We start from the raw sequence: 25,003 nt of genomic DNA on the forward strand, positions 1-25,003 counted from the left end.
AAACTTGTACAACCACAGGCCATCTATAGAAGCAGGGTCTGCTCCAGCTAGTCTACCATACAAAGAAGAGAAGAATGCAGATCTCCTCTGGGCAGGCTCATTCCAAAGAAAGCCAAGGAGGGACCTGGCCATATGAATGCAATGATCCTTTTTCTAAAACAACAATCATACAAACCATTCTACTTCCCAGAAGAAACAAGTGGGAGGTAAAAGAATGAAGGATTGCAGTTTTCTCCTTAACACTTCTGAGAAAGCAGAACTATGTTTTGGACCAAGGTAAGAAAACATGGAAAAGAAGAGGTTGGTATCCCCTACACTTGATAAGTATTTATTAAAAAATAATAGCAAATGAAAGAATGCTATTCTGACAATAGTCCATTCTTAGAATGTACCATTCACAAACTAGCCACGACTCTCTAGGTAGCAGTGCAAGTTGGAGTCAGTCTTTGGAGACTAGTTTGAGGCAAGGCAGGGAACATCTCAGAAGCCTGAGTGAGGTGCAGAGTCTCAATGCCTGATGCTACTACTTGGTTAAAGATTGTGGGGCCTGGGGATTCTAGTGGCTTTCAGGTCAATTTCAAGGTAAAAATTCTGGAGTCTTATTTTAAATTCTAAGTGGAACAAAATGAAAAGGGAGTAAAGATGGGGAGCCAAGGGGGTGGAGAATAGAGGTTACCTTTTTCACAAGAAGTGTTAGCATGAGTGACAGGAGTAGGGGACTTTTAGGGCTTAACCTAGTCAGAGTTCCAGTGCTAACTTCAGTCCATTGATTAGTGTTCTGGGTCTCAGGTAATAGCCTGGGAGAGTCTACAGAAGAACAATGGCTCTACCTATCCCAAAACATCACACTTCCTCGTCTGACACAGGATGGCCTTCTTTCCAATCTACCTTGAATTCCCCCACTCCACTTGAATAGAGTCATTAATGTCACAAACAATTCACACCGAAATTTTATCTTCAAAAAGTTTCTGTTAAAATGTGCACCTAAATTTAAAAGAGCTCAATTCAATTCAATATTCATTGTTGGAAGAAAAGAAATGTTAAATATGATAAAATTGTTCAATAAAAAGCAACATCAATTATTCTAAACATGGAAACCATTAAGCCATTCTGGTTAAAATCAGGCATGAAACAGGAAATTTCCCACATCATTGTTTTTCACCATTGTTTTGGAGATTCTGGAAAATGCAATAAGATGAGGAAAAATCCTTTAAATTGTTGTAAATACTAGGAAGATATTAAATTATTTGCTTTTGATGACATGATTGTTTATCTAGAATTTGCAAAAGATCCTGTTAAAAAACATTATGGAGTTAAATAAAATTGAGCAAGACAGCTGGATATAAGATAAATTTTAAAACCTAATTGTTTTTCTCTATATAAGACAGCTATGTAAATGGGAAAAATATCTCTCTCAAAATAGTGACAAAACCATAAAATATTTAGTAATAGACTAACTAGAAAGAAAGAAGCACTTCCAGAATAGCAGAATAAGGACCTCCAAAAATCTACACCTTCATAAAAGCAACAAGAACACTGACAAAATTGTCAAAATCAACTTTTCCAGAACTGCGGAAATTAATCAAAGGCCTTCAACAATTTGAGGAACATTTATTCAAATAAGATGGCTCAGTATGGATAAGAACAACAAGCTTTGTGGCATTTTAACTTGTCCTGTGCCCATCTGACTCACCCTAGTTCTTCAGTAGTCAACAGCCTCACGGCTGTGATAGCTATGAAAAACAGCAATCTACAGCCACTGAAGGGAGCATACAGGATTTGGAGCTCCCCCAAAGGCCCTATCCACAGGGAACTGTCATTATTTGATGTATCTGGCAGCTTCCTGGAAAAGCCCCATTTACAGGGCTTATCTTTCTTTGACCTGACTCAGATCTTGGTCACAGAGAAAAGCTCTATCCCCAAGGTGTTTGTCAAGAACAATCAGTGACAATTTCTTAATATCACAGCTGCCTGAGGTAGCAATACCAGTTGGAACAAATAAGAAGCTGCCCCCCAAAAAAATTAAAATGAAAAATCTTGAGAATGAGATGTCCACAAGGGGATTTGAAAAGTTCTGACATGTTCCTGGGAATGTAGAAGGCCAAGTGCCCATGCAGGGCTGTGTGGATACCCAGAAAAGATCTGAGAGGGCCCTAATCTTTCACCTCTGGCTGAACTGGAGGCTCTTCAAAACAGGAGCTGAAGGCTAACGCAGAGTTGTAAACTGCTGGAGCACTGAAGTCTTATCTCAACATACACACACACAGAGCTCCTCAGCAAAGGATGGGAAACTTATTGGCTCAAGGCATTTAATGAAATCTCTGTTTAATCATTAGCTAACTACTAAGCTAAGTGAGCAGAAACTTCAGTGGCTGCAAAGAGCAAAGAATACAGATTTCATTTTACAAAGTCAGGAAAATAACTAAACAAGCAAACAAACAATAGCAACTACAATAACAAAAAGACACAACAACAGACCCTAAAGTTGGGAGGGAAATCTGATTTCCAGAGTAGTCACATTATATAATTTAAAATGCTCTATTTTCAACAAAAAAATAATTATAAGACACAAAAAGAAATAGGAAAGTATGGCCCACACACACAGGAGCAGTATAAACTGTCCCTGAGGAAGCCCAGATTTTGGACTTACTAGACAAAGTTTTTAAGTCAGCTATTATAAATATGTTCAAAGAATTAAAGGAAATCATATGTGAAGAGTTAAAAGAAAGAATGAGAATGATGTATCACAAAATAGAGAATATCGATAAGAGACAGAAATTACAAAAAAGAACCAAGTTGAAATTCTGGAGTTGAAAATTACAATAACTGAAATGACAAATCCAGTAGAAGGCTGAACATCAAATTTAACAGGCAGAAGAAAGAACCAGCACACTTGAAGATAGGTCAAATGAGATAATCCAGTCTGGAGAACAGAAAGAAGAAAAATGAATAAAGCCTCAAAGACTTGTGTGACACCATCAAGTGTGCCAACGTAAGTATAATGGGAGTCCCAGAAGAGGAGGAAATAGAGAGACAAGGGCAAAAACAATATTTGAAGAAATAATGGCTTAAAAGTTCCCAAATTTGGTGAAAAGTATTATTCTACACATCCAAGAAGCTCAACACACTTCAAGTACAATAAACACAAACAAATCCATAGCTGGACACATCATACTCAAACTGTAGAAAACCAAAGATGGAACCTTTAAAGCAGGAAGAGAAAAATGGCTATTCACGTACAAAGGAGCCTCAATAAGATTATCATCTGACTTTTCATCAGAAACCATGGAGCCCAGAAGGCAATGGGATGACATATTCAAAGTGCTGAAAGGAAAAAACCATCAACCAAGAACTCTACATCCAGCAAAACTGTGCTTCAAGAATGAAGGAGAAATTCAGTTTCTCCAAGAAAGCAAAAACTGAAAGTTTGTAGCTAGCAGATCTGCTCCACAACAAATACTAAAGGGAGCCTTTCAGGCTGAAATAAAAGGACACTAGACAGTAACTTGAACCTACATGAAGAAATAAAAAGCACTGGTAAACACATGACATAGGTAAATATAAAAGACTGTCATCAGTGTATTTTTTGTTTGTAACTCTTCTTCTCCTATCTGATTTAAAAGTCAATTGCATGAAAAAAGTAATTATAAAACTGTGTTGATTGGCATATAATGTATAAAATAATACCAATAATATTTGTGTGAAAATATTACCACAAAGGAGGGAGGAGGGAATGGAGTTATATTCGAGCAAATTCTTTGTTTGCTATTGAAATTAAGTTGGTATTATTCCAAATTAGGTTAAGTTCAGATGTTAATTACAATGCCCAGGGCAACCACTAAGAAAATAACCAAATATATACAATTCAAAGAAACGGGGTAGATCTGAATGGCTGGATCTAGTGGCTGGGATTAAAGACAATCATTTTAAGACACTTTCAACCTAAAATTCAGGATTCAAATTCCTGGGGCAGAGGTTCTATTTGTTCTAGTGTGGGTCATGCCCACCACTGTGGTCAGAAGAGCAGGGTTCCAAGATTGGCAGACTTCTAGAATTGCATGAGAGGGACAATGGGAGACATTTTCCATAAGAAGTGGATTTGAGGCAGAAAAAAATAAATGATGACCACTAATTGTGTTAACACTTTGTTAACTAGAATTTTGATTAATCAACATGGTCTATTTAATGTGACTCTGCCAGACAATAAAATACAGAAAATTTGTCGTATGCTAAAAACATTGGTATATTTGTGAATGGGGCAATATGGATTACTAGTGACTAAATATGGGATTAGGGAGAAGGATAGTATGTCAAATTTTGAAATAAGTTGTGAAATACTGAAATAGAAGATTGGTTTCCCAAGGAAGTTTGAAACTGCAAAATCTATTTTAGTTTCCTAAAACCTGTATTTACTCTAGTATTAAGGCATGTGAAATTAACTTGATGTCAACCTGAATAAGTTGTAGTTGGTTTAAAATATTCCAGACAAAGTTAAAAGATAAATGAGAGATTGGGGAAAGTACTTGCAACACACAAACATATTAAAGAGTTACTATCAATATACAAGATCTTCTTACACTTTGAAATGATAAAGACCAGTAAGTCAAAAAGAAAAGTGAACTAAGTATATAAATAAACAATTTACAGAACAGAAAATCCAGAGGGGAAAAAAGAGAAAACGTGAGCAGCTTCACTCGAAGTCAGTGAACCACAAATTAAAGGAACAACAAACTATTACTATTCACTTATCAGAAGGGCTAAAACTATGCAAAGCAAATTGATACAGCCTTTTAGAAGGCAATCTATTAACATTTTAAGTAGATCAATCCCTCAGAAATTAAAGTACCACAGCATTTGGATATACATGTAAGGATGTTTCTTGAAACATTGATGGCAGTGGCAATTTTTTAAAAAGAATTTGAAAGTCATGAATAGGGGAACTTTTGAATAAATTTTGGTACGTTCATACTGTGGAACATTATAGCCTCTAAAATAGAAGAAAAAATTAGAGCTATACCGTTGAATTGGAAGGATTTTTATGACTTATTGTTTAACAAGAAAAGCAAGCAGCAGATAAGTGTTTATACTATGATACTTTATTTTATAAAATAAAGAAGAACTGCGTGTGTGTATATATATATGTATGTATAAAGTTATATTAGCATGCTTAACTCTTTGAATAGTTGATAGTGGGGGAGAGTAGTGAAAGGGAGAGTCAGGTAGGAAAAGGAAAGACTAGAAAAGAGAGTGTCCAAAAGAAAGCACAGCATACACCAAAAGGTTCCACATGTGCATTTATGGATGGGCATGTGTATAAAGATATGCATGAAAATATGATCATCAAAACATTAACAGTGGTTATTTCAGAGTGTAGGAGTTTATTTCCTTCCTTATACTTTCATGTATTTGAAGTTTTACAATAAGCACACAATTTATATACAACCAAAAATGGTTATTTATTTTAAAATGTGTGTGTGGCCAATTGCCGTGGGGAATGAAGATGAGTCAGAAACATAGCCTGCCTTGCAGGCCCTGACAGTTAGTGGGGAGACAGGAGGACACAGTCAGCTGCAACACACAGCACGAACTTAGTGAGTGCTGTGACGGAAGCACAGAGCGCTGGGAAAGAGGCATTAATCAATCTCACAGATCTGACTGGGAAGATCCGGAAGCACTTCATTAAAGGAGAAAGTATTTGAAGTGGATCTCGAAGTCTTGGGAGCAATTCAACAGGTACAGATGGGGATAAAGAGAAATGCAGGATGGGGGACAGAGTGAGCAAAACACAAAGGGCATTAAAAATCCAGGGTATATTAGAAGAATAGCAATTGACCCAGCTTGGTCTAACTGGAACCCAGGCAGTGGAGTGAACAGAAGGTTGGAAAGGTAAGCTGGTTTCCAACTGTGGAAGTAGTTTAGGCTGTATTCCAGTTGCAGAGGGGAGTGACTGCAGGTTTGTGTGTAGGGGGCTAGAAGGTTGGGGGGACATTTTGCTTGTTTTGTCAGGAGAGTAACATTCTCAGGTCCCTGTCGGGGGTGGGGAAAGACAGGAGGCAAGAAAACCAGTTAGGAAACTATTAAAATGATTCAAACCAAGGCAATCAAAATCTAACAAGAACAGCAATGTGGGAACACAAGGAAAGAGAAATTCCAGAAATATTTCTGTGGTAAACATGGCTGCCCAAAGCGGAAGATGGAAAACCTTCTGTGCCTGGAGACTAAGGGGTTGGGAATACTTCAGTCTGAGAAAGAGGACACTGGGATTGAAGATGGGAACCACGTTGGGAGACAGATTTCAACATCTTGCAGAGTATAGAGGGGATGGTGAGAAGAAGGAGCTAAGAGCATGGACAAATTCTGCAGTAGAATAAAATCCGAACAGAGGTCTGAAGGACAAACCCTCCATCTAGAACCGCAGAACTGAAGATCTGGTTCTGATCTTGGAAGTCAGCTGTTGTACGGAAAAGATGAACCCACAAGCCTCCTTAACCGGAGCAACCCTCACGGAGGAGGAGCGAATCGGTCCCCCTCAGTTTCTGCACGTTCCAAATGAAAGGGTCTGGCCGTACAGAATGAAAGAGCTGGAAACAGTCCTGGGTAAAATCTCAGACATAATTCTTGGTCTTTGGACATCCAGCTTTTTGCTCACTGCCCTGAGGAAACCCTTAGCTATCCTTCTTTCTTCCTCTTATTCCCCCCTCAGTAGAACCGTTTCTGTGAAAAGAAATCTTTGGGTAACATCCCGTGTTAAGACATCTATGACTGTCACCAACGTTCTGTGGGAGGGGGAGTGGCCCCACCTGGCTTTCCTCCTCACCCCCTCGCCAGACAAGGGTGTCCTCCAGGCAGTCGTGAAAACATGGGATTTCCCAACGAGCCTAATACGTCTGAGACCTTAAGATAAAATAAATGAAAATATGAAAAGTATAATTCGATTCCCAAGATCCTTTCCAGATGGCTCGCTCTCACTTCTTAAGGGTGTCTGACACAAAGGCTTCCCAAGTAACGTTCTCATCTTTCTGATTATAAAATAAGCACAAAGTCAACGCAAAGAATTTGGAAAACCCAGAGAGCATCAAATGAGAACACTCAGGGGTAACTCCACCGCTGCAATAAAAACGAAATAAATATAAAAAAACGAAATAAAAGCAATAAAAACATTTGCGCTCTGGGTCCCGGGCCCGCTCCCCAGGCAGCGCCCACGGGGAGGGTCTTGGAGCAGGGCGGCGCGGGCGGGGCCGCCCCGGGGCCGGCGGCGGAGCTAGGAGCGGGGCTGCGGGAGAGCGCGGCGCGCGGGGCCCGGGAGCCGCCCTGGCCGTGCCCGCGCGCCCCGGCCGGCCGAGCGCGGGGTCCCGGCGCGCCCGCGAGGCGGCGCCAGGGGAGGGGCCCGCCAGCCCAGCCGCAGCCGCAGCCGCAGCCGCCCCGCTGGGCCCCGCGCGGCCCGCCAGCCCGCCGAGCCCGGCGCCGCCGTCCCCCGCCTCCACGCCCGGCTCCCGGCGCGGCGCTGGGCGCGGCTCCCGGCCGGCCGGCCCCCGCCCCTCCCCGCCCCGGCCCTGGCAGCCCCGCGAACCCGCGAGAGCCCCGGGGACCGTGGGCGGCCCGCTGCCAGCCGCGGGCTCGGCGCTTCTCGACGGCCGGGGACCTGGTGAGGTGAGCGGCGCGCCCTTGAGGATCCCGAATTCGGGATTTTGCAGGACCTCCCTGTGGACACGATATGGCCACAAAACATCAAACAGTTCATTCCAAAGTGAAAAAGGGGAAGGGGGAAGGGCTTCCTCTCCACGCCAGAATCTGGGCAGTTTCTTTGCAAACGGTAAAGAAACTATCTTAAAGACGGCAGGTGAGCCGGGGGTCACTCATCAGGGCTGCCAGGGGGCAATTTCCTTAGAAGTCGGGGAGAGTCCCGGTATTTGGGGAGAAGTGGGCGCCTGGCTGTTTTGTTGAATGCGCGACAGACTGCTGAAATTGTGAGATCTCGGGACAGTCTTCCCGAGCGGGTGGACGCCCCAGAGCCTCCTCTCCGAACTTGTCTGTAGATCTTCCTTGCAGGGGCACGTTCACCCCAGGGTGCAGGGTGGCGGATAGGATGGGCTCCCTCCCGGGGACGGTGAAGTCCTGAATAGACAAAGTTTTATTGCGCGGCGGTCTGTGGAACTGCCTTGTTCTGGGCGGAGAGCGGCCCGGGAGCTGCAGCATCCTTGTACCCTGGCAAGCACCCGTTTCCACCTTAGCTGTGTCAGAAACTAGAGGCCACTTGTTAGAACTCCGTGTTTGAACGGTCTGTCTGGGTATACGTGCTCTACTGCAGAATCCGAACCTAGAGGTTTTTCTTTAAAATCGAGTTTTGTTGTTGACATTTCAGAATAGAAAACTGTGGGGAGAGAAGTCATGGCATGTTCTTATTCTTCCCTTTGTTGGTTTTCTGGGTACATGCATGCATGAATAATAGACAAATTATGTCCTAGCCTCTAATTAAATGTTTTTCCTGGTATAGTCCTTTAAACCAGGCTATGGAGGACAACGTTAAATTATTGCATCCCTACGTAAAAGTGAAAGACTTTCAGGCGGGGGTTAAAAGCTTGAAAAATTGTTGGTATAGCTGTATTAGGCAGCAAGGCCTGCAAAGGAAAACTAATTTTTCTCCACCAATGGTGAGATGCCGCATGGAGGGCCTCTGGGCAGGCTGGGTAGCAGCCAGGCCTGCAAAACAGTAGCTTCTTCCTTTGCTGCAGTTGGAGCAAATGGGTGTGGAGATAAATGGCTGAGGAAGTGATTGTATGTCATGTTTGAGTCTGCAGAATAAAATGTCTTGGCAGGCTTTGCTTGAGTTAGGGATCTCTTGGGAGGGGAGTGGTGGCTCTCTGGTCCCCATTTTGCCAGCCTGATTCCACTTCAGGGCCACCGCTGTCTCTGGAGTGCTCCCTGTGTTTCCCCTCTCTTCTACCTCCAGCTTTTAGCTTCTCCCTGTTCCTCAGTAAAGTCTAGAGTTGAGCCTGGTCAGAGCACAGTTATGGTAGCCTGGGGACAGAGAACTTCACGTCTAGTGGAAGCAGAATTGTGGCCCAGGGGAGACCCAGGGGCTGATTGGGATGAAACCACTGACTTGCGGGCTAGAAGGCTCTCCAAAGAGTGGAGAGAGATTCTGGGAGAGGACTGAGGTGTTTGACAGTTTGCTTCCTGCTGGGGGTTTAATGTTTCCTTTTTTATTTGACCGGAAGGGCATTTCCAGATGAGGCTAGGGGAGTGCGAGGACTTCTCTGAAAAGTTACCCCGATCCACCCCCCAAATTCGCATTTTATTCCACTCCCTTTTAGGTTTTCAGAGAGTAACTGAGGGCAGGGGGAGAGACGAAAGAACCCTGAGGTTCTGACGTGCCACAGAGGCAATGGAACATGCACCAACTTGGGCAGAGAAGTTGGATTTGAAAGTTGAAAGGAATGTCCTACATTTAGTTAAAAATCAGAACCTGTGTTTTGCAGAAAGGTATTGAAAACCACAGCATTCATATTTAGTTGCTGATGAATTTCACCTGATAAAGGATGCAAATCCCGACCTCTTTTTTTCCTCCATTTTATTTTGAAAAATTTCAGACATACAGAAAAGTTACCTACTTCTCTCTTTGTAAACTTATAACTGTCTGGGGACATGAACTTGTTAATAAAAATCAGAGTTTGGAATCCAGATATATGTGATCTGGCCCCGGACAGAGGTAGTTAAGAAATAGTAGTAAGAAATAGATGTGTGAAGGATATTAACATTTTGAGAAAAAAATATGAATCTTATTCTTCTGACTCCTCCCGAAGAACCTTAGGCAAGTTTCTTCATTGCTTCCTTTTCTCATTCTTCAAACGTGGGTTGGATTATATCGCTCTCCCGCTTTTCATCCTCCAATGGCTTCCCCTCACATTTGGAATAGAATCCATCTCTTTGCCGGGACTCATGGAGCCCCATGTGACCTGGCCTGTTTGACATCATCTTCTGTCACTCTCCACTCCCTCACTGTCCTCCTTGCTCCTCTCTGCCTGAACACTCTTCCCTCGGGTACTTGCACTGCTTCTTTCCTCACCTCCTTCAGGTCTCTGTTCAGGTGTGACCTCCTCAGTCAGGTCTTCCCTGACCGCCTGATCCAAACAGCCGTTTGTCACTCCCTGTCCTCTGACCCTGCTGTATTTCTTCGTTGCGCTTACCATTACTTGGCATTATACAGAGTATCTGTTTCTTTGTTAATTGTCCGTATATCCGCCCCCTGTTGAATGTTAACTCCCTAAGGACAAAAAATTTGTTGTTGTATTCATGGCTACGTTCCTGTTTGGCATGTCATAAGCCATTAATAAGTAATTATTGGATTAAGTAGATAATTAAATGCATTGACTCCCTTAAGGGTTGCAGAATCCTTGGTAAAATACTAGGAGTTCTTTTTGATAATTCAGTTAATCAATATTTTATAGGTAAATGATGATCCTAGAGATCAGGCAGCTTTTACCCTCACAGTGCTTCAAAGCTGAATCCTGTGCTAGAAGCTGGGCTAGTTTTGACAAACCCACATCCTAAACGAGATATAAAAGATTTCAATCCCAGAAGTTTCCTTTATGCCCCTTTCTAGTTACCCCCACCCTCCAGAAGCAGCCTTTGTTATGACTTCTATTATCATGGTTTCGTTTTGCTGGTTCCTGAGCATCATATAAATGCATTCGCACAGTAGGTACTTTGGTGTCTTGCTTATTTTTGTTCAACGTGATGTCTGTGAGATTCATCCATGTTGTTAAGTATATATTTCTTTTTATTCCAAAATAGTATTCCATCGTTTGAATATTTACCGTGTGTTTGTCCATTCTCTTATTGATGGCCACTTGGGTTGTTTCCAGTTTGGGGCTATTCTGAATAAAGCTGCCATGAACATTCTTCTGGGGTCTGCCTCTTTTTGAATCCTGTGTTCTTTGTTTGGAAATGTTTGTGCCACCAGTGCTGAGAGAAGCCTGGCAAGGTTATGGGGGCTGTGACTGATATGGCAGCCTGTCTGCAGCTCAGCGAGCGCCTTCCCTAGACAGCTCCACTGGGTACTGACCTACCTCCACTCCAGAGGGAGCACACTTGGAAAATGAGTGGCCATGCAAACTGGGGAGCCCTCAAGTGCACTTTAAGTGTTTTTAGATCCATAAAAGAGACTCTGTAGAATGTCTGCTGCCATGGCTGTTGTATTCCTCTCCTCCTGTCAGCCCCCCATCCCAGTACAAGTTGACTCTGATCACCCAGTGGGCGAGCATTATGCTATCGAGGAGTTTAAATATTTATTAGCAGGAGTCTTATTCAGAGCCTGATAAAATATTTATGTGTTTCCATGGGGCACTGGTTTCCATCTAGACTTCTCAAGGCGTTTTTCTGAGACACTTGTCATAATCATGAGTACTGAGACAGAGATAGATGACATGGCCCGAGAACACCCCGTGTTATTGAACCACACCTTGCAGAGCACCCCGCTTTCTAGGGATGGGAGAGAATGAGCATGCAGAAAAATGGGCGTTGATAGTGGCTGGGTCAGGAGAAAGACTGCATGTGCTGGTGAAACTGGCTTGATAGGTGTGAATCCAGAGGAAATTGTGGAAAAGAACTTGTTATATAGTGAGGAGGGATTAATTAAGACGGGATGTATTCATTCCAAATAGAAGAATGAAGGAACCAGCGTTGTAAAGACACGGTTCTTTTGACAGTGATATAGACGAGGCCTTTACAAGACAACTGGGCTGACTGCTGTAATTAAGTTATCACACTTGCTGTGAAAATATGTGGGTAGGAGTAGGGGCTAGCCAGGGCTTCCAAGTGGAGGGTAGAGAGCTAGCTATTTCAGGAAGAATCATTATTTTCCTTCAAGGAAGAAGCGGCTTTTGAGCGGAGTTCTGAAGGAGGTGTGGCTCTTTGACTGGCAGCTGTGGTGTGGAAGAGCAGTTCCAGAAAGACAGAGTAACTTGAGCAGATATTCGAGTCAGGGCTAGAGTACTGGCGTGGCTTGAGTAAGGTGAAGCGGTGGGGAGGGGAGGTTTGCAGTAAGAGAGAAAGCAGGAAAGCTAAAGGCCAGCTTGTCAAGGACACAAGAGTGTGTACTTGTTTGTTTTAGGGAACTATGAACTTTTGACCAGAGGTTGGGTCTGATTTTGAGCAATTTTGGGGAGGCGCATCCAGGTCAAGCAAGGCCTTGAGGTCTGTTTTCATGCAAGAATATTCTGCCATGTCCGATCCAGTCTAGAGACTTTGTGCAGTCTACTGTAAGGGAGGTAAAGAAGAGGAGGTCACATTCGTTCAGTGGACTCCTGGGTCTCACCAACCATCTTCTTGTCCCTCATCACACATAGACTCAGAATGCTCCAAGTCCAACTGAATTCATATGCTGTATGCTGCATTCTCTGATCTCCTTCCTGGCTGTTTGGCCTCAGTGTGGGGAGTTGAGAGGGTCTGAGTACCCTTTTATTACCTGAACCCAAATCTGGGTCAGTGTACTTCAGGTGTGGTAGGCAACAGAGGACTAAGTGGCGAGGCAGCAGACCGTTTCTGGAGAGCTCAGGCCTGCTGTGACTGGGCTCCTGGGCAGTGACTAGGGAGGCAACTGGCAGTAGAGGATTGAGGTCATGCAGATTGGTAAACTATAGAAAGGACTGCCTAGCCGCCTTCCATATGTGTTCTCCCTTCAGATTGCAGGTTCCTATTCAAAAGTGCTTCAGGATGTTTATTTTTTAATCCATAATGGAAATAGGGAGGTGGGGAGAGGTGTTAAATCTCCCCCTGGTCTCCACTTCATGATGTTTGTGATAAGGAAGAGATAACTGTGAAAGTGAGGGTTCTGGGAAGTGGGTCTTCTGTGCTGCAGTGAGGAGCTTTGTGTGTATGTAGATTAGCCAGAAAGCCCTGGGCTTCTGATGGGGAGAAGTGATTTCTTGGTGTAAGGAGAGGAAAGGGCATGGGAGGGCCTCTTAGAGAAACTTCATGATTCTGTCCAGGGCCTTGCTGGTTGGAATTGCCCTCCTGCTGCCATGGGTCGCTGTTCCAGAGTGACATTGGAAACACCCAGGAAAGAATGCCCTGGGCTTTCCCATTGCTGTCTGCCTATGCTGAAATGTCGAACTGTCAGTTGGTGCTGCCAGCTCTGCCTCCTGATTTTCCAAGGGTAACTGGGGAGACCTTGAGAGAGAAGGCAGAAGTGAATGTCTTAACCAGGGAAATGGTAAAGTCCTGAGCTGTGGTCCAGACTGAAGGTGTGGTAAGGGCCAAACGGTGTTGGCTGGCAAGGCCCCAGACCAACAAGGCCTTTCTTGGCTCTGATCCAAGATATTCCTGATTTTCTGTGTGAAGTGGACTCACTCAAGCGCCACATTAGCTGTAGTATGTCCTCTGAAAAGGTGAACAGGGTGCATGCTTAATTGAGTGCCTTTTCCAAATGGACGTGGCAGTGATTCTGTGATTGTGCCCAGGTTGGTGATGGCTGCCTGTTTTTGGATGCTCTTGGGATAAACTCAGAAGATCGGAGTAAAGAGGGAGCAGGAAAGATAATAGCAGGAGACAGGAAAGAGAAGGGAGTAGTGACCTTCTGGGGTTGTAGGTACCCATTATCTGCAAGTGAAAAACTGGAATGAAAGAAGATCAAATAACCACCCGTGAGAATCTTTACATGCAAATCTTGCCAACTTCCAAGGCAGCTGTGAGGAGAAAAGAAGGACTGAGACATGAAGGCTGCTGTCACAGTCAGTCAGAGGAATATTAATACAGGCTTGACACACCAGAACTCATAGCCACACCACAACAGTGCTGATCCCAGCTGTAACAGGCCGTCCTAACTCCCTTTCACACTTACACACGCTCTCTCATGTGAGACGCTCATCTACACTTGCAAAGCTACACAAACGCAGGCCTGCTTCAAAAAGTAAGTATAAAGACAAAGAGAAACTATTCCAAAATATTACCAGCAGTTGGGATTATAAATGATTACTTTTCTTTTTTAAACTTATCCATATTTTCCACAGTTGCTATTGTAAACATGGATTTCTATGATAATCGGGAAAACATTAAGTAAAAACATCTAATGTAAGAAGTTAAGTAGGAGATAGAAGACCATGGATGGAGGAGAGTAGGATTATGTAAGAAAAGAAAAAAGATGTTGGAAGATAAATGATTGATCAAAAAAGTTAATTCTTCACAGGCTGCCAACTTCTGCATATATTTTTATTAATGATCATTGTATATTATTGCCCCCCAGAAGATCTGGAAGATTCTGTTAGCATGAAACCAAATTTCGAATACTGAACCAAGTGTCACATCTCTGAGGTCTTAATCCCATCCCATGGGGCGACAATTGGAAGGCCCACACCTGGCTACCAGTGGTCCTCAAAGAGTCTTGCACCAAAGGGCTAACACAGAACGCTTCAAACCCAGGCAGCAGCATCGTTCCCACAGAGTTTAATATTTATCCCTGCAGAGACTGGGCCAGTCTTGTGCATCTCATCTCTGAGTATGGAACAGGAGCCAACAAAGGCTGTCAAGAGTTGGAGTAGTGGGATTTTCCCGGACAGAAGCCTGTTCTAGTCTTATCAATGCCTCTGCTGGCTGCTCCCTGGCTTAGGCGGCCCCTTGGGAAGCTCTGTGACTGAGGCTTTGGAGAATAGATGTAGTTTTCATCTCACAACCACTGGCCTTTTCCAGAGGCGCTGTCAAGTCTGTGCTTTAATTGGCTTCTGTTGAGGGACACAAGGTGAGGCCTGTCTCTAGGAGCAGAAGGTGCTGCCTCTACCAGGATCAATTTAAAGCAAATGCTGGAGAACTACACACCCCACTGAACTCTGGGGTCTAGTATTAGCTGTAATTATAAAGTGTCAGTAAATTCTTTTTCTATTTTAAATTTATTGCATTTTTATATTATAAAAGTAATATGCAGTCATTGTAACAAATCTAGTAAGACAGGAGTATATAAAGAAAATGTTACTTACTAATTTCCACCTCCTCTCCCCTCTATCTTCCTGGCAGAACCACTATTAAAAATTTGGTGTGTTGGGGGTGGTCTGATGGCATAGTAGTTGAGTTCATGCACTCCACTTCGGCAGCCCAGGGTTTGCGGCCCAGATCCTGGGTGTGGACCTACACACTGCTTATCAAGCCATGCTGTGGCAGCGTCCCACATATGAAAAATAGAGGAAGATTGGCACAGAGATTGGCTCAGCAACAATCTTCCTCAGGCACAAAGAGGAAGATTTGCAACATATGTTAGCTCAGGGCCGGTCTTCCTCATGAAAAAAAATTCAGTGAGAATTCCTTCACTCCTTTTCTATGTTCAAACAAGCGTGTATAGAGTTATTTTCTATTGCATAAATGGGATCATAGAATTTCAGTTACTCTGTTATTTGTTTCATTTTATTTATTGTATACATTATTCTAGATATATACATATAACTGATCCAATTTGTTATTTTTAGTAGCTACCTAATATTCCCTTGTAGGAAGTTCCATAATTTTTATTATTTCCCTATTAATAAATATTCAAGTTTTTCCTTGAATTTGTTTCACAACAAATTATGCCACAATAAATATTTTGCATTTATCCTTACACTTTGTTTTTTATCTCCATAGGAAGATTCCCAAAGTTGGCATTTCTGGGTCAAAGGGAATATGCCCAGTTTTGATGATCACTGTGGGTCTCCCGTACAGCAGTTTTTCCCTCCCTCTTTCTGCCTTTCTCTGCCCCGCCGCCTTTCTCCAGGGGAGCCTGTGTATTTAGGCAGGAGAGCCCTGCAGTGAGAACTCATCCTTGCCAAGTGTGGATTCTGTCAGCTCAGTGGGGAGCGGAGTCTGCAGTATCTTGGTTGCATTGTGTCTCTGTTGCTTCTGGTTGGCCAGGCTGTTTATAATTCCCCTTGCTCAGTTATTCCATGCTGTGGAATTATACATGGTCTTCCTCTGTGGCAGGAGCAGCCTGATCAGTGGGGAGTGTGGGGGGCGCCTTCAGAGAGAAGAGGCTGTTACAGTGCTTCCTCACAACGCCATATATGCTATGTTTTCTGTTATGCCCTTTCTTTAATAGTTGGATTGAGAAAACTTCTTTGATTCCATCCCCATCTTCTCCTTCTATTTTGAGGGATTTGGGATTTGGGGAGTTTTATGAGTATACGGTCAATCAGCTACAACTGATTACTTGACATGAGGATAATTAGTTAAGAAGGTAGGGGTCTTAGAGCTTAAGGATCAGTGCCAAGCAACAGATGCGAACATTTTTAAACAAATGATTTTAACAAACCTGGTACTAGGAGCGAGCTTCCCAGGACTACTTGGCATTCAATTTTAGTTTTGCTCTTTTTTTTTTTAAGATTTTATTTTATTTTTCCCTTTTTCTCCCCAAAGCCCCCTGGCATATAGTTGTATATTCTTCGTTATGGGTCCTTCTAGTTGTAGCATTTGGGATGCTGCCTCAGCTTGGTTTGATGAGCAGTGCCATGTCCGTGCCCAGGATTCGAACCAACGAAACACTGGGCCGCCTGCAGCAGAGTGCGCGAACTTGACCACTCGGCCATGGGGCCAGCCCCTTGTTTTGCTCTTTTTGGGGTATAAAACTTGAGTCTAGTCCACCAGACTAGAGAGAAGTGGGACTCCCCACCACACCAGGCCTGGAGAAAATATCACAGAAACATTGAGGCTGGTGAGTACAAACAAGTGAAATATAAACAGTGGACTGACAAAATAGCAAGAAATAAATGAGATTTTAAAATCCTCAGCTGAAGGCTGCTGTGTAACCAGTGGGCCTGTGAGGTCATGGACACTTTATGGAAATCTGTGATCCTAAACCATATTAGAAACCCAACTGTAAGTCTTTGTTCAAAGTGTAAACATTAGATAAGCAGAGGGAAAGAAATTATGAAGTCCTGTGGCAGACATTTGCTATTGGCTTCTGCTGCAGTTTTTACTTAGTAGCTTTGAAATGGATTTCTGTGTCCTAGATTGAAAACTAAAGAAAGAAAAGAAAACCGGAATAGAAGTTATTGCAATTACTTTCTAAGGAGAAACTTTAACTTTAGTTTGAACATGTATAAACCTGCAGAATAAGCATTAGCCTTTATGTTGATACATAGTTTTACATAAACTTTTAATTTTCAGATAGGCACTGACCAGTAATAATGATAGTAAAACCAGTCTCTAAAATTTCATTAGCTTTCTCTCAGTAACGGATGTAACAAGAAGATAGAAAATAATTAAGAATATAAGGGGCTTGGCACCATGGCTGAGCAGTTAAGTTCACATGCTGCACTTTGGCAGCCCAGGGTTTCGCTGGTCTGGATCCTGGGTGTGGACTCAGCACCACTCATCAAGTCATGCTGAGGCGACATCCCACATGGCACAACCAGAAGGACCTACAACTAGAATACACAACTATGTACTGGGGGACTTTGGGGAGAAGAAAAAAAGAAAAGAAAAAGAAAGAAGAAATAGAGGAATATTGGCACAGATGTTAGCTCAGGGCTAAGCTTCCTAAAAAAAAAAAAAAAAGATTATAAAAGAGAGAACCAACACAATCAGCTTGACCTCCTTGATCTTTACAGACCGCTATGCCCAACAACAGCAAAATATGCATTTCTTCCAATTGCACATGGAACATTTATCAAGATAGACCGTATTCTTGGCCATAGAACAATTCCCAATACATTAAAAGGATTCAAATCACACAAAGTATGTTCTTGACCACAATGGAATTAAGAAATCAATAACAAAAATATTCAAGGGGCTGGCACCGTGGCGGAGTGGTTAAGTTCGCGCGCTCCGCTGCAGGCGGCCCAGTGTTTCCTTGGTTCGGATCCTGGGCGCGGACATGGCACTGCTCATCAAACCACGCTGAGGCAGCGTCCCACATGCCACAACTGGAAGGACCCACAACGAAGAATATACAACTATGTACCAGGGGCCTTTGGGGAGAAAAAGGAAAAAAATAAAATCTTAAAAAAAAAAAATTCAAATATTTGGAAACTAAACAATGTACTTTAAAATAGCTCATGAGTCAAAGAAGAAATCAAAAGAGAAATGAAAAATTATTTTAGACTGAATGAAAATGAAAAGTTACATATCAAAAGCAGTACTTAGGTTGAAATTTACAGTGCTAAGGGCTTATAAGAAGAAAAGCCTCAGCTTTTCTTCAAGAGCCTCAGCTTCCATCCTAAGAAACTAGAACAAAACACAACAAATGAGACCCAAAGTAAGCAGAAGAAAGGAAATAATAAATATCAGAACAGAAATCAATAAAATAGATTTAAATAGTAGAGAAAAATCAATGAAAGCAAATGCTGATTGATTGAGAATATCAATAAAATCAATAAACCTCTAGCCAGACTGATCAGGATAAAAAGAGAGCAGGCACAATTTCCTAATATCATGAATTAAAGAAGTGGCATCACTACAAATTCTACAGATCTTATAAACAACTTTATTCTAATAATTCCATCAATTTAGATGAAATGAACAAATTCCTTAAAAGACGCAAACTACCAACGTTTATTCAGGAAATATTAGAAAAGGTGAAAGCCCAGATCTGTTAAAGAAAAAGTCTCAGCAAACTGGGCTTCCTTAACCTTATAAAGGGAATTTATGGAAAATCTGCATTTAACATCATATTTAATAGTAAAAGACCAAATACTTTTCCCCTAAGATCAGGAATAAAACAAAGACGTCCACTTTCACTAATGCTGTTCAGCGTTGTCCTGGAGGTCCTAGCCACTGCAATAAGATAGGAAAAAGGAATGAAAGGCATCTAGTTTGAAAACGGTCTTTATTCGCAAATGACCTGATTGTCTATATAGAAAATTCAGTGGAATCTACGGGAGAGCTACTAGAATTAATGAATGAGTTTGGTGTGGTTGCAAAATACAGTATCAATATACAGGCATCAATTGTGCATATACATACCAGTGTTAACAGTCAAAATTGAAAGAAAAAAATTTATAATAACATCAAAAAATATGAAATACTTAGGGATAAATCTGATTTAAAAATTGTGCAAGATGTATACACTGAAAACGACAAAACCTTTCTGAGAGAAATTAAAGAAGACCTAAATAAATGGAGAGATATGCTTTGTCCATGGATGCTATGAACTGAATATTTGTGTCCTCCTCAAATAGGTATGTTGAAATCTAGTCTTCAAGGTGATGGTATTTGGAGGTGGGGACTTTAGAAGGCAATTATGTCATGAGGATGGAGCCCTCATGAATGAGATTAACGCCCTTACAAGAAGAGGCCTGAGAGCTAGGCAGCTGTCTTTCTGTTACGTGCAGATACAACAAGAAGTCAGCTATCTTCAGACTAGAAGAGGGCTCTCACCAGAACTTGGCCACGCTGGCACCATGATCTTGGATCTCCAGCCTTCAGAACTGTGTGAAGTAAATTTCTGTTCTTTATAAGCCTCCCAGGCTATGGTGTTTTGTTATAGCAGCCAAGAGGACTCAGACAATGAGTTAAAAGACTCAATATTGTTAAGATGTCAGTTCTTCCCTAACTGATCTATAGATTCAGTGCAATCCCAAAGAAAATCCCAGATGACCTTCTTGTAGAAACTGACAACTTCATTCGGAAATTCATAGGAAAATGTGCAATATCCAGAGTAGCCAAAACAAAAACAAAAGAAAAGAACAGAGTCAGAGGACTATCGCTACTTGTTCATTTTTCAAACACAAGAATGATTTCACAGGTGTATACACATGTCAAAACTCATCAGACTGACGCTGTAAATACGTGCAGTTTGTTGCATGTAATTTATACCTCAATCAAGCTGTTTTTTAAAAAACTAATAGGAAAATGGGGTAGTAAAAAAATGCAAGAAAAGGAACATGGAACAGGTTGGAAAAGAAAAACAAATAGTGATATAATAGATTTTTAACTCGTTTATGTCAGTAATTATCTTAAGAATAAATAGACTTCTCCAAGTAAAAGACCAAGACTGTTGTACTAGATAAAGAATAAACATATCAAAAATGATTATTAAAATATTTTAATTGGTGACAGAGTTTGTCATAGCCTTCATCATCTTAGTAAGCCATGCCTTATTTATGGGTAGTCACAAAGAAATATTTGATTTTTGAGAAAAATATAAAGAAAAACTTAATTAATTATTTTTTAATTCGTGCCTTCAGCTGAGTTGTTTGAAATGCTCCTCCTCGCTTGCGATGAGTAGAGTTTGGGGCCGGGAGGACTCATGGGTGGTATGTGATCCCCCTCTTGATTTTGTATGCAAAATATTATGTATTTGTATGTGTTTTCAGGAGAGGGTCTATAGCTTTCATCAGTATCTCACGTCCAAAAAAATGTTTAAGAATCCTGGTTTGAAGAATGAAAGAATTGAGTGCTGATCTACGTGTCTAATTTCTCAATAGTACGTCTCTGAAATTAATTTCTAGAGAATGAATCAAATGACTTGATCTTAAATACACATGCATGAGCCTCATCACAGCAGCTTGGAGTAACGAATTAAGGGTTATTCCAGGGTTTGTGTGGTTCAAACTCTGATAAAGCCCTGTATTTCCTTTAGCTGGACTTGGGTTCTCCTGGTATGATTCCCAGATCAGCAGCTGCAGTGTCAGCTGGGAATTTACTAGACATGCAAATTCTCAGGCCCCACTGAATCAGAATCCCTGGAGGTGGGGCTGGCAATCAGTGTGTTTGAAGGAGCTCTCCAGGTGATTCTGACGTGCACTAGAGTTCCATAACCACTGGATTGAACTATACTTAGAAAAGCCTATTCTCTACCCTCTGCTTCCAGGCCAAGTTTAGGACAGTTTGTTAAGGAAGTGGCTGCAGAATGAACCGTCTCATCTTGATAGCTTATGTTTTCCATCTCTTTATCCTCAAAGAGCTCAAATCGCGCTCACGTAAATGTCTTGGGTTGCCTAGCAACACTGAACAACAGTTTAGAGAAATCCGATGTCCAGCTGAAACTGGCATTTAGAGACACAGCATGTAAGTTCACTCATAAAAATTCCGACCAGGAGGCTTTTAAGGGATGAGCCCCAGTGATCCAAGGGGGCTTGGGTCTCCGCTTCCTTTGAGGAGTAGGACAGTCAGTCTCCTGAACAGACGGAACCTCAAGAAGGAAGTTTTGTTTACTTTTTTCCAGCTGTGTGGCACCCTCACAAACATCCTTTAAAGGTGTGCTCACTATTCCCATGGCTCCGTTTGCAAGGTATATTAAAGCCTATGTTCTGAGTACCCAGCAGGACAGAGGTCTCAGCAGCAGCAGCGTAAAACTAGAGCTATCCAAAACCTGCCTCTGAACCCTTTGATGATCATTGTCTCTGTTCCTACTGTTCCTGAAGCTTGCTGTGTCGTCACGCCGTACTGTTTTGCTGATGAGAAATAGCTAGAGTACCTCACAGCAGTTCTCATTAAAGGAGGGCAGCCAAGTGGAATTCATTCTTGGCTCTTAATAATTTCAAATGAGAATTTATTGCATATTAATGAGCACTAATTGACATTTGTGACTGGTTTTTATGGAAATCATGCATGTATAATTTGCATAATAGTACCTAAGTGCTTTTAGGTAACAAGGCAACTCTGGGAAGTTGGTGAGGGCTTGAGTATGTTGCTGTTTTGGTTTTTTTTTAATTCCCAACTCCAATCCCTGGCAATAGTGTGGAATATTAACAGGTCTCTAGGATCCGTCTATGAGGCAGTAGTGAGTCACCGCCCAGTCCATGCGGTTGTGCCAGCTTGTGCCTGAAAGTACAGAGAGAGTCAGCAGAACACATCAGGCCAGGTCTCTGAAGGCAGGAGATGCTCCCGCAGTCAGGGGGACGTTCCAGCCTCCTTCATGAATCAAGCCGCCTGCTTATTCTGACTTACAGGAGTGTCTAGATGTCCTGAGGATTATTCCCAGGAGTCTAGGACTCTTACACCATATAATCTTTTCTAAACATCTCTGGGTCCGCTTCAACAAATATGTACTGATCAACTACTATGTACGAGCACTGTGCTGGGTGCTGGAACAAGACCATATTGGCTTGTTCCCTGCTGCATCCCTTACCTCTAGCATATAATAGTTGATCAGTCAATATTTATTGAATTAATGAAATGGTCTCTAGTGCCAGGAATATATAATTCATTATTCTTTTTTATTGAGGTATAATTGACATATTATATTAGTTTCAGGTGTACAACATAATGAGTCAATATTTGTATATGTTGCAAAATGATCACCACAATAAGTCTATTTAACATCCGTCACCATACAGAGTTACAAAATTATCTTTTTCTTGTGATGAGAATTTTAAGTTCTAATCTCTTAGCAACTTTCAAATGTGCAATATAGTATTATTAACTATAGTCACTATGCTATATGTTACATCCCCATGACTTATTTATTTTACAACTGGAAGTTTGTACCTTTTGACCCTCTTTACGCATTTTGCCTACTCCCAAACCCCCACCTCTGGCAACCAATAATCTGTTCTCTGTATCTGTAAACTTGCTTTGGGTGTTTTTTTTTCCAGATTCCACATATAAGTGAGATCATATGATATTTGACTTTATCCCTCTGACTTATTTCACTTAGCATGATTCCCTCAAAGTCCATCCATGTTGTAGCAAATGGCAAGATTTCCTTCTTTTTAATGACTGAATAGTATTCCATTGTATATTTATACCACATCCTCTTTATCCACTCATCCATTGGTAGACACTTAGGTTGTTTCCATATCTTTAGTATTGTAAATAATGCTTCAGTGAACATGGGGGTGCAGATATGTTTTCAAGTTAGTGTTTTTCTTTTCTTTGGATAAGTACCCAGAAGCAGAACTGCTGGATCATATGGTAGTTCTATTTTTAATTTTTTGAGGAACCTTCATACTGTTTTATGAGTTCTTTTTATATTTTGGATATTAACCCCTTGTCAGATATATGATCTACAAATATTTTCTCCCATTCAGTAGGTTGGCTTTTCATTTTGTTAATGTTTCCTTTGCTGTGCAGAAGCTCTTGTGTTTGATGTAGTCCCACTTGTTTATTTTTGCTTTTGTTGCCTTTGCTTTTTGTGTCAGATCCAAAAAATCATCAAGACTGATGTCAAGGAGCTCACCACCTGTGTTTTCTTCTAGGAGTTTTGTGGTTTCTGGCATTACACTCAAATCTTTAATCCATTTTGAGTTAATTTTTGTGTATGTTGTAAGGTTGTGGTCCAGTTTCATTCTTTTGCATGTGGCTGCCCAGTTTTCCCAACACTGTTTATTGAAGAGATTGTCCTTTCCCCATTGTATCTTCTTGGCTCCTTTGTCATAAATTAATTGATCATATATGTATGGGTTCATTTCTGGGCTCTCTGTTCTGTTCCATTCATCTATGTGTCTGTTTTTAGGCCAATACCAAACTGTTTTGATTACTATAGCTTTGTAATGTAGTTTGAAATCAGGAAGTGTAATGCCCCCAGCTTTGTTCTTCTTTCTCAAGATTGCTTTGGATATTCATGGTCTTTTGTGGTTCCATACAAATTTTAGGATTGTTTGTTCTGTTTCTGTGAAAAATGCCGTTGGAATTTTGATAGGGATTGCACTGAAAGTATATATTGCTTTGGGTAGTATGGACATTTTAGTGATATTAATTCTGCCAGTCTATGAGTACGGATTATCTTTCCATTTATTTGTGTCTTCTTCAATTTCTCTTGTTAATGTCTTATAGTTTTCAGTGTACAGGTCTTTCACCTCCTTGGTGAAATTTATTCCTAGATATTTTATTCTTTTTAATGCAATTGTAAATGGGGTTGTTCTCTTAATTTCTCTTTCTGATAGTTCATTATTAGTGTATAGAAATGCAACAGATTTTTGTATCTTGATTTTGTATCCTGCAACTTTACTGAATTTGTTTATTAATTCTAACAGTTTTTTGGTCGAGTCGTTAAAGTTTTCTGTGTGTAATATCAGGTATCTGCAAATAGTGACATTTTTACCTCTTCTGTTCCAATGTGGGTGCCTTTTATTTATTTATCTTGTCTAATTGCTCGGACTAGGACTTCCAATACCATGTTGAATAAAAGTGGCAGGAGTGAGCCTCCTTGTCTAGTTCCTGATCTTGGAGGAAAAGCTCTCATTTTTTCACCATTGAGTATGATGTCAGCTGTGGGCTTGTCATATATGGCCTTTATTATGTTGAGGTGCATTCCCTTTGTATGCACTTTATTGAGAGTTTTTATCATAAATGGATGTTGAGTTTTGTCAAATGCTTTTTCTGCATCTATTGAGATTATCATATGATTTTTATCCTTCATTTTCTTAGTGTGGTGTATCACATTGATTGATTTGTGAATGCTGAACCATCCTTGCATCCCTGGAGTAAATCCCACTTGATCATGGTGTTATGATCCTTTTAATGTATTGCTGAATTCACTTTGCTAGTATTTTGTTGAGGATTGTTGCATATATGTTCATAAGGGATATTGGTCTGTAATTTTCTTTTTTTGTGTTGTCCTTGTCTAGTTTTGGTAACAGAGTAATGCTGGCCTCATAGAATGTGTTTGGAAGCTTTTTCTCCTCTTCTGATTTTTGGAAGAGTTTGAGAAGGATTAGTAATAACTGTTCTTTGAATCTTTGCAAGAATTCACCTATGAAACTGTCTGGTCCTGGACTTTTGTTTCTTGGGAGGTTTTTGATTACTGATTCAATCTCCTTACTATTAATTGGTCTGTTCAGTTTTTCTATTTCTTCATGATTCAGTCTTGGTAGATTGTATGTTTCTAGGAATTTATCCATTTCTTCTAGGCTGTCAAATTTGTTGGTGTGTAATTGTTCATAGTAATCTCTTATGATCCTTTGTATTTTTGTAGTATCAATGGTAATGTCTTGTCTTTTCTTTCTGATTTTATTTAGAGTCATGTACCACATAATGATGTTTTGTTCAATGATAGAATGCATATACGACAGTGGTCCTATAAGATTAGAACCATATAGCCTAGGTGCATAGTAGGCTATACCTTCTAGGTTTGTGTAAGTACACTCTGTGATGTTCCCAC

The 25,003-nt window shown here is 41.3% G+C and overlaps 1 protein-coding gene across 11 annotated transcripts in view; it reads left to right on the plus strand.

Annotated features, from left to right (window-relative positions):
* Window positions 1–7,508: 7,508 nt before the first annotated feature.
* Window positions 7,509–25,003, plus strand: part of GPR156 (G protein-coupled receptor 156) — an 87,064-nt gene continuing 69,569 nt past the window's right edge. For 4 of the 11 annotated variants that reach the window (XM_008514627.2, XM_008514629.2, XM_008514630.2 and 1 more), the window contains exon 1: window positions 7,535–7,840. The gene's annotated coding sequence lies outside the window, so the exon portion shown is untranslated. Of the gene's footprint in view, window positions 7,841–25,003 lie in introns of all 11 variants that reach the window. The other 7 variants (XM_070582644.1, XM_070582646.1, XM_008514628.2 and 4 more) reach the window with 4 other exon arrangements.

Source organism: Equus przewalskii, chromosome 18, assembly GCF_037783145.1.
Source record: "Equus przewalskii isolate Varuska chromosome 18, EquPr2, whole genome shotgun sequence".
NCBI classification, from domain to species: domain Eukaryota; kingdom Metazoa; phylum Chordata; class Mammalia; order Perissodactyla; family Equidae; genus Equus; species Equus przewalskii.